We start from the raw sequence: 10335 nt of genomic DNA, 5'->3' as shown, positions 1-10335 counted from the left end.
TTTCAGAAGGCAGAAAACTGGGATGGGGCAGGGAGGGGGAGGGACCTTCCCCTGCAGTGGCAGGGTGAGGCGTCCGCAGGGACGTCAATGAAACCCTGCAGGGATGTCAATGAAGCCCTACAGCTGCCGTTTCAAACAGATTTTCCTCTGCAAAACTGGGTCCTGGAGAGGCACAGGAGAAAAAGTCTCACAACAGCACAGCAACTCACAAAAAGTGCTGCCAAGAGTCATAAAAGCTGCTGCTGCTTTTACTAACCATGTACTGGAATTTTAGCAGCGCTTGTAGCTTCAGAACGGATCCAGTCAAACTGCTGGACTTCTGCACATCTCTGACCTGTACCTCCTAAATGTGCACTGCTTTGCAGCAGAATGTGGTAGAAAAATAACCTGGTTTGTTTCTTTTCCCCTGATGTATATGGTCTTCTCTCAGTTAAAATCAGCCATAATCTAATAATTTAATTAAGAAACAGCATAGAACATCTGATGCAATTGCCCCTCTTAACTGAGTTTTGTCTGACTCTAGAAAAGGCTTTTATTGGTGAAATATTAGTTGGACAAGAGGTAATGTCACAACTTTCATAACGTTATACTGCTGTACTGGTTTGTAAGTGTGATTTCCACATTTCTCACTGTTCAAAACAGTTCTGAACCTTCTTTAGCAAAACTTTAAAATTAAGTCAGAAGATAGTAGATTAATCATGAAAGAAGAATTATCTATTAAGTTAATAATTATAATCAATTTCTCAAAAAATACCTTTAAAAGTGGATTTCAATTAATCAGCCCCCTCCTTTTCAGCAAAGTGCTTCAATATTGTGAGATGTAGATAGGTAGATACAGATATATGGAAATACATTGTTAGACTGAGATATTTTAAGGGTATGAGATTTAATTGCAGAGTCTGGTTCAGCATTTTTAGCACACAAATAATACAAAATATATACCAAACATGGATTTCTAAAGAACTGGAACATCTTACTCTAGCAATATTTCTGTTTCCTGTGCACAGCCAGTTCCTTCTCTTTTTCTGATGATTCTGTTTCTTCTTCATAGGTAAGCTAAAGCCAATCATGGGTCTTATGTCAGGAAAATCAGGTGTTAAAGTTGACATGGTACTAGCAGTGAGTCTGGAAAAGATGCTGCCACTTTTCATTTTTGAACATTAGTAGAGCACTGGCCTTTCGTCTATAACTACAATACTGTTTTAAAATACCAGTCCTGATTTTACTTTGATGCAGTATAACTATCAATAAAATCCATAATTGTTAAAGAAGGCACAATTCAGTCTGATTGTGATGCCCACCACCAAAGACATTTTTCATAATAACTTGTTGTAATGATTAAAAGAGAAATTATGTCCCAAAATTCTGATGTTTCAATGATAGTTTTTTTCATTTTCATGTCTTCCTCTAATTGCAAACTGTCCTCTGTTACTGTGAGATGTAGACCTAATAGAAATTTGTTTCTTATAATGTTGTCTTACCTTTGAATTACCTGATGTCTAATGAGATGCAAGTTCTGATCCCAGGATTGGGGAATGCACAACATGTTTCTATAAAAGCTGAACTCAGCACTAACTTTTCCTCTGACTGGGAGACAAACAGCATTTTTCTCTCCTGTAGTGTTTCACAAAGCTTGTAGGAACTGACCATCTCTATCAGATACTATTTAAAAAGTCTAATAATCTCAAGCTATTGGGAAACACAATGTATGTGCTTGTGTGCAAAATAGTCACATAAATTTTGTTTCTTTAGGGATCCACCTTAAAATAATCTTCTGAAACCTACAGATACTAGAAAATGTTTTTCAATTGAACACACATATTCAAAGTACGTCTCCAAACACTGTCCTGTAACACTACAAGAACTGAAGCGAAGAACTTGGGTATAAGGAGAAAGGTTGTTTAATTTCTTATGTATTTCATCATCAACCCCGTGCCTTTGCAGTTTTCCCTTCTGTGCAACTCTTTTACTGAAAAGTTTTTCGGGACTGTGAGAGTGAAGGGGAAAGGTGTGCAGCATCCAATTCAATATTAACTATGTCCTGGCACCTGGAGGAAGAGTCTGCATACTTGCTTCTTTCCCTGTGTCTATAGTTAATGCTGTGTGTTTCTTGTGTAATCAGTAATACTGCTCTTGCGCAGGATGGTTGGTAGTTGTGAATGTCATTTGGTGATGGACTGTGATGCCTGTGTAATCCTAGAGAAAGGTATAATCTTTAGAAGGAAAGTGCTTTTGTGGAGATGGATCCAGAGCAGCACAACCTGTCTCCAACTTGCCACTGTGCTTCTTCTCTGTCTGGTACATCAGTGGTGTTGCTTGCATGCTGGAAGAGTGAGAGCTCACCATGCTGCTCTGGGGGATACTGGCTGCTGCTGGCAGCCAGATCAGGGCAGTGCCTGACCCCTGATGCAGTTGTATGAAAATTGCTTATGCCAGGGAGAGAAGGGCAGGCTACCACATCCCACACTTCGACTGGTATAAGCGGTAATGGATTCACACCCAACAGGACAAGCAATTCATTAGCAAGAAGGAAAACCAGAAAACTTGGACCTCTTGTTTTTCAGTTAAATGTATTTACACTATGCTACTTGACCCAGGATAAATGTGCATCCCACTGGCAGCATCATGAGCATGTGGCTAGGTATCCCGCTGCCTTCCCCTCAGATAAGGTGCATGGGTGGGTATCTATGGTGATGCATCTCACCCCTCCCATGGGCTGCTCTGCTATCTCAGGAATCCCTGTTTAGGCCTCAGCCCCTCTGTAATGAGTTAGCACTCAAGTGTCCCTCGATCATACTGGCATCTCTTGCATGGATGAGGTGCGGAACGGCACTGGCTGTACCAGAAACATTTACCTGAACAGCACTACTGCCTGATGGCCTTGATCATCCTTTAACAAGCCTGGGGACATTCTTTATTATGGTTCCAAGTAGTAAAATACCACTGTCAATGGAATTTTTTAAAAAAATGTAATTTATTACTGACTCAGAATGTGGCCAGGATGGAAGATTACTGATGACTGAAGTCTCCAAACAAATAAACAGCAGTCCTAAGTGAGGCACTTTGAGCTCTCCTGGACTGCAGGACAGGGACACTTCTCAGAGTTCTCAAGCTCCCAAGTCTGCGATACTAAGTGGGTCCATTGCCAAAAGCTGATGGCAGGGCCTGGGCTGACATTCACAGAGAATCATAGAATGGTCAGGGTGGGAAGGGACCTCTGGAGATCATCTATTTCATTCATGCCTTTGATGGTGATTCTTTAAGCAACTTAACCTAAACCACTCGTTCATGGCAGCATCTCACTGCTGTGCCTGTGGCACGGGATGGGTACTGTGGCACCTGGTGGCGCTGAGTGTTTGGAATATTTGATCCTTGCATTACGAACGTTCATATTATGCCATTCCTGGAGTTTCTGCCGTAAGCAGACATGGCTGGAAAACATGCCAGCTTGCTGTGCACTGTTAGGATGAGACCTGTAAGGGGTGCTGTAATGGCAGAATTACTGCAGGTATGTGCATTATGCAGAGGATTTTTATATGAGGGCAGAAATGTGTTGCATTTTAATCTGTTGCTTAGTTCACAGCTTTTGAGGCCCATGAAAATGGCCTAAACTAAACAAATTGTGACTATTCTGCTACTGTGAGTAACTGGAGAGAAGGCTGCAGGTTCTTTGGGTGACACCTCCAGCTGATAAAAGAAGAAAACTGCTCCAAGACCTATGTAGAACACAGACACCATCGGCATGCTGCTGGCAGTAGCGAGCCGGACCGCTGGCTCATCGTGCCGCGAAGGAAAGGTAAGCCTGTGCTTCGTGTGCCCAAGGGCTCTGGTTCCAGGTTCCAGGTCTTCCCTCCCACCTCTCCAGTGCAGTCTCAGCTCCTCCGCTTGCGTGTTCCCCCGTTTTGCGGGGGCTGGCAAGGACGCAGCTGCCGGGCGCCAGCAGAGGGAGCGCGGCCGGGCACCGCCGGGTGTTGCCGTGCGGTGCCGTGCCGTGCGGTGCGGTGCCGTGCGGTGAGGTGCCGTGCCGTGCCGTGCCGTGCCGTGCGGTGCCGTGCGGTGCCGTGCCGTGCGGTGCCGTGCGGTGAGGTGCCGTGCCGTGCGGTGACGTGCCGTGCCGTGCCGTGCCGTGCGGTGCCGTGCGGTGCCGTGCCGTGCGGTGCCGTGCGGTGAGGTGCGGTGCCGTGCGGTGAGGTGCCGTGCCGTGGCGTGCGGTGCCGTGCGGTGAGGTGCGGTGAGGTGCGGTGAGGTGCGGTGCCGTGCCGTGCGGTGCCGTGCGGTGAGGTGCGGTGCCGTGCCGTGCCGTGCCGTGCCGTGCCGTGCCGTGCCGTGCTGTGCTGTGCTGCCAGGCGCGCAGCCCGCTTGCTGGAGGGTACGGCTTGGTAACGTGCATCAGCATCTTCTACTCTTAACAGGGTTCAACAGCGGGGTAGAGTGGGATAAGCAGCTTTGTGGCAATAGCAAAATACGTATCCGTGCCTTCCCTCGCATCTGGTACGAAGTCCCTGCACCAGGGTAGGAGGGAGGGTGTACCCCTCGATGACAAAGCACCAGGACTTGTCATGCTTGCTCCACCAAAGTAATCAGGGAGACGTAATGCTTTGTTGTCAGGAAGGGTCTTGGTTTGGAAGAACATGAGCCTGAATGCTTAACACTGACAGAAAGTAAAACCACTGAATCTCAGCCCTTATAATGGAGTGTTGCTTAGTCTTAGTTCTTCTCCTGTTCTATCCTAGAATAAGATGTTGCTTTATATAGTGAAGTTAAACAATATCTAAATATAACTAACCCAAGCAATAATACATAGAGTCAGTATTTTTTACTGGGGTGTAGCTGTTCCTCTGTAGCTCTGCTTCCCACCATTCCCACTGCAGGCTGATGCCAAAGGAAGAGGAGGGCACCTTGCCAACTGTATGGGGACAGTATGATCACACTTCTTGAGACAGGTTTACCTGTCTTTACCTGGTTTACAGTGTTTTATCAGTGGGGACCACACACCAACCTGAAGTTACCGTCGGGGAAAAAGAATGGAAAGAGAAGGAAGGGGGAAACTGCTCAGCAGCCAGCCAAGAAGCAAAGCAGTGGGGACCCCAGAAAAGTGTCCTTTCCAGTGTCAGCAAGCAGTGAGGAGGAGGGAGGTGACTATAACTATTCTTGTCAGGCTTTTTCCTCTGTTAACTCTGTGCTTGGCATTAGGACCCAGACGAACTCCCTCTTCGTTGGTCCTGCGTATGTTGCTGTCAGTGCTGTCAGGATCACATTTAATCAGTTGCAGGTGGTGCATGCGGTCACTCCACTTTGCACATGTTTATGGCTGGTAATGCCTATGGGATATTTACATTACTATTATCTACTTTTCTATTTGCCAAGTATTGTTTTTCCCCTAATGTAAAGTTACAAAACAGGCAGGAAACACAGGGGCAAGAAAGCAGGGACTCTCAGTCTGTTATCAATTGCTTTCCATGCGAACCTATTAGAACACTGAGATCTGCAGGTGGAATGCCATAAGAATAACAGCACAAAGGCAACAGCATAGGAAGGAGAAGGGAAAAAGACTGAAACAGCAGTTCTGGTGGAAGGCTGCAAAGCTGCAAGTGAAAGGCTGGCCACAGAAGTGTGCATAGAAGGGCCTTGGCATTGCAAAGGTGAAGGCACTTGTGCACATGTATGTGCAGCGGTTGCCATGTCTGGTATTTGCTGTACAGTGCTAAAAGAGGGTTCACACAATTAGATTGTGATGACAAGATTGGACTCAGACTTCCATACATGAGAACTTCAAAACCAAATAGGCAGGAAAGCGCTCATTGTTTATGCATGGCATGGTTAAGCTCAAGGTCTATGGTTAAGCTCAGTCTCTATGCAAGACAAAAAAAAAAAAAATAAAAAAAAAATTGTGTTAATTTTCTTCAATATGAGCTGTAATTTTAAGCATGTTTCCCTCTTCTTACTTTCTCCTGTTGATGGGAACCACATAGCATGAGCATCAACTCTCAGAACATACCTTCCCATAATGGTCAGTTTTAGCAGCGTGGACAATAACTAACATAGCATTACCTCAGTTGTAATCTTGGTGATCACAACTATTGTACGTTGTGTATGTGTGAGATATGGTATTGGGAGACTAAATAGCATAAAGCCAGTGCACAGAATTCAGGGTTTTTTTCCTAGAAACATAATTTATACTCCTTTAGAAAAAAAAAATTGTCCAGAAAGATGTTGTTAGCTTTTTCTTTATAAGCTAAGAGTTTACTGTTTCTGCTAAACGATTAAACATGATACAGGGGAATTTTGTCATCCAGACTTTACTGTAAAAGTAGCGTGCCCAAGGTCACATCTATTCACTGAAAATCAGGTCTCTCAAACTTCTAAGTTTACCTCAGGCAAAAACCTGAAGAAAGACAAGAGTAATGTGCGTGCCTCACCCAAAGCTGGGAGGAAACAAACCCAGCTGGCTCACTTGGTTATTTTCTTTGCCATAGTCCTGGCAAAGCTCCTGTGATGGTGACAGTTGTACATATCATAAGTAAACAATGACCCATCTTCATGTTTACCACCTTGGCTGATGTTATTTTCTTTTCTTTGAAGGAAAGGAGAGCCCTCAAACAAGAAGACTGTTGTCAACCTGTTACAGATGGGCAACTGCACCAAAGGCTGGAAATGGCCCCAGGATTTCTGTGGTGGAACTGAAAATCAGCCCCCGCATCAGTCCAGCTCCGTCACTGCAAAGCCCTTCCCCACCCTCCACCTTTTTGTGGTTGCACTGTGAGCTCCGTAAGGCATCCTGTAAAAAAGCAGGTCTGCCCTCACAGATCATCATTGAGAGAGGGAAAAAAAAAGAACCGTGCTGTGGGTCTGCTACAGCCTTCATATGTCGCTTGTAGAAAGCAACCCCTTTTCTGAACCCAGGAACGCACAGCTAGCAGTGTAAGTGGGTGAAAAGCATGACCCAGTTGCATTTGAAAGCCACTCTCTGTGTTGTAAAGCACATTAGGGAATAACTTGAGGTCATGGGCTAGAGACCAAAGCATCGCAATTTCTTAGACATAGAAACAGCCCATTGTACTTATCCTATGTACAGAAATTACACACTGTACGTGCTTACTAATGTCAGTCAAATCTCCATCCTATAATTAGTGCATACTTATACTGCCAAGTCCCCTGCTTTCTTTCAAGTGGATTTCTTGTTAAGCTGTTATTATACATTTTTACCAAACTCATTATTAAGGCTTTTGTTTAAATTGCTGTGGTTTACCTGTGTATTTTTGTCACACAACAGCTGTCACTCACCTGCTGTTGCCACAGGTATGTCCTGTTCCACCAAAACCCCAGGTTTCTCTACTATCATTATGAGTCTTCCCAAAACAATCAGGGAGCTTCTATCAAGTCAGAGGCAATGGAGAACTCTAGTCCCATCGTTTTCTGTCTCAATGCCTTCTTGCTGATGGCTGCTCTATGTTTTTTATTTTCCAGGTTAGTCTTTTTTTGCCTGTAAGACATTCACGTTATTCAACTAAAGCAGAAGTAATGTTCAATATGGAAAGAAGCTCATTCTTTACATTTTCAAAACATTTTTGTAAGAGCTCTGTCTTGCAAGCAAACATGGAAGAAATCAGAAGCTTTTCTGTATCGTAGTTCATATTCTGTCTGATCTACACACAGAGAGCACTGTCAACCTCATTTGTCCTTCCATGAGAAAAAGAGACTGGAACTGCTTCATTTGTGTAGTAAGGTGTAATGAGTGCTGAAAATGAGACTTCTCGGACTCCCTGGAGCTGTATCAGACAAGAGGAATCTGGAAAGCAAATTAAATTAAAATCCACAGGAATTTCATACAAAGCAGAGTTGTGTGGTGACAAATCTGCAAATGCATAGACTGGATTCTCAAGGTTATTTCAGGCCTCTGGTGAAGTAGCATAGGATTTTCAAAAGCACCTTGGGGGCTGATCTTCATATGCCTTTTCCTGTGTGACTGCTAACTGTTGGTTGCAGTCTAGTAACAAACCTCTCAAGGGAAGGGCCAGCAGGAAGTGATTTCTGCTCTGATATGCTCAGGTGTGGATGTGAAATAGCCTTGTGACACCCACAGTGACAGGATTTGTCTGCAGTGTTTTCTGCAGCATCGTGCACATGTGAGGGAAAAGTGGCTGTCGAACATGACAGCTTGAGGTCTTGGTCAGGAGAAAACTAACAGGTACCTCTGTCAGGTTGTTAGTGGCTCCAGATGGGGCAAGAAGAAAATTGAGAGCTCTTCCTGGGTAATACCATCTTTCTGTAGGAGTTGTAAGCTGGTATCTCTTTTGCATTTCATCAGTACACATTCTTATTCACTCAGATTGTAACTCTGACTTGAAACTAGGCATTTTGCCCCCTTTTTTTTTCTTTTTAAACTTGATGGCTGACTGCAATGCTAACAAACCCAGTCACTGTGAGTCGGGTGCTTTTCTACTTAGGAAAAAAGCTCAGAACACTTCTTGCCTGCCCACCCCTTCTAATTCAGCCTGGTGTTTCCCACAGGACCAGAAAGACGTCTGCTTGAGCACTTGCATAAGTCTGCCCTGCCCCAGTCAGGCAGAGCAGTATTTGCAACACCTAACTATAGCAACCTACTGCAGGCGGCTGGAGCAAAAGACCACTCTCCTCAAGCCTCCCTGTTCGAATCAGGCCCCTTGTGGGCTTGTGTGCCTCGCTATTGACAGAGAAGGGAGCATGTCTTCCACTCTTATGGATCCCTTTATTTCTCTATGCTGTGGTTTCTGACCTGTGGAGCAGGGATGTAGGGTCAGTATTACAAGCAGGATTACAAGTGAAGTACTGTCAAGCAAGGTGCAACCAGATGCTGTGGTGAAGGGCTGTCAGAGCAGAAGGACCGTGGTTTACCAAAGATGAATTTGTTCTGAAATCATCTCCAGAAGTAGAAAAGATCTTAGAGAAACATGCAGGGCCCCGCCCCCCCCCCCCCGGTACTTTTTGGACTGGCAGGGAAATGTAGTATAAATTAACTGGCAGTGCTTTGCTTTGAAATATTGTGTGTATTTAATTAGAGATGTTCCAGGAATATGGATATGATGCTTCACAGGCTCTGCTTTTAAAAACCTTCCTTACATAAAAAGAAGGTGTGGGGGAGAAGTTGCCTGGTTGCTCTTTCTCTTTAAGGATCACTCGCACAAATGGATCATGTTGTGATGCTGCTTTGCCATGCCTTGGTAAATGAACTGACCTTTCAAACATTAAATTTCCAATGTTTTATACAGGAAACCTGAAAGAAATTCCACAGACAAACATGTTAGTCGCTGCTATATTCGGTTCTCTTTATAATCAATTTTCCAAGGAACTTCCTGATAGCAGCATCTCTGTCCTGTCCTGTGCTTTAGTCCCTGACAGTGCCAGACAGCTGGTGTCCACAGAGGTGCTCTCAGCCCACTTGGTAGTTTTTATTCTGGTCCTGCCTACACCAGTGTAGCTCTTCTACACTGTTACTGAAAATGCAGGGATACAAAGCCCTCCCCACAGGCCATAAAGAAGGACTCTGCCTTCTTATTCACTAACCCCCAGCATTGCAGAAGTGTTGTAATACCCCATCTCCACTTGTCATACCAGTTGTCTGCAAGTCAGACCACTTGTCTTTCTGCTATTAGGGAGGAAACTGCCACCCACATTGCTGTCCTTGACTTCCAGTCTTCATGGCTGGGTGTCTGGAAGGTGTACCTGTCCCACAGACCCACCTCTCACTCTGCCCTTCCAAAGCATTGATGTCCCACCAGGGAACCCACACCCCTTGTCCAGCCCACTAATACTGACTTGCAAATGCCTGTCTCTCACCAAGCCCTTTCATCCAAAGAGGTGTGTAATCAAAGGCTGAGTGGGTCTACTTCATGTTTAGTCCTCTGAGAGGGGACCGCAGGACAGCTCCAGACTGCGACACTGATGTTTGGGCTGGGAAGCTGGCTCCCCAGCTTGTATCTTTTCTGTGCTTGTATCTTTGACGCATCTGGAGGGATTCTCAGTGAAGATCCAGCTGTCTGCCTGCATACTGGATGGCTGACTAAAACAGGGTCCTTCCAAGTGGTACAAAGGAGGCAGTGTGGGACACCACAAGGCTCTGCCAAGCACTGCAGCTCTTCTGGGACCTTCTGGGGCCTCCCAGATATTACTCTGTCCATGCTCCAGCTGATGGGGTCAAATCTTGCTTGGGTCACAGCACATGAAGTCTAAAAATGAATTATTTTTTTTAACTTACGCTGCTGTCTCGAGGGGCTGCCTTTTTCAACAAGCTACTGACTGTGCAAGGAATTTTTCCTGACTCAAAAGTTGTTCTAGCTTAACTTCTTGCAGCAGCTA

General features: G+C 45.1%; 1 long non-coding RNA gene across 1 annotated transcript; it reads left to right on the top strand.

Annotated features, from left to right (window-relative positions):
* Positions 1-2800: 2800 nt before the first annotated feature.
* LOC121081108 lies at positions 2801-7208 on the top strand. The gene is made up of 2 exons (XR_005825588.1): positions 2801-3796; positions 6583-7208. It is a non-coding gene; the product is annotated as an uncharacterized LOC121081108 (long non-coding RNA).
* The last annotated feature ends 3127 nt before the right edge of the window (positions 7209-10335 follow it).

The sequence above is a fragment of the Falco naumanni genome, chromosome Z, assembly GCF_017639655.2.
Source record: "Falco naumanni isolate bFalNau1 chromosome Z, bFalNau1.pat, whole genome shotgun sequence".
Taxonomy (NCBI): Eukaryota; Metazoa; Chordata; class Aves; order Falconiformes; family Falconidae; genus Falco; species Falco naumanni.
The sequence above is the reverse complement of the archived record's forward strand: the minus strand, read 5'-3'. Positions and strand labels throughout refer to the sequence as shown.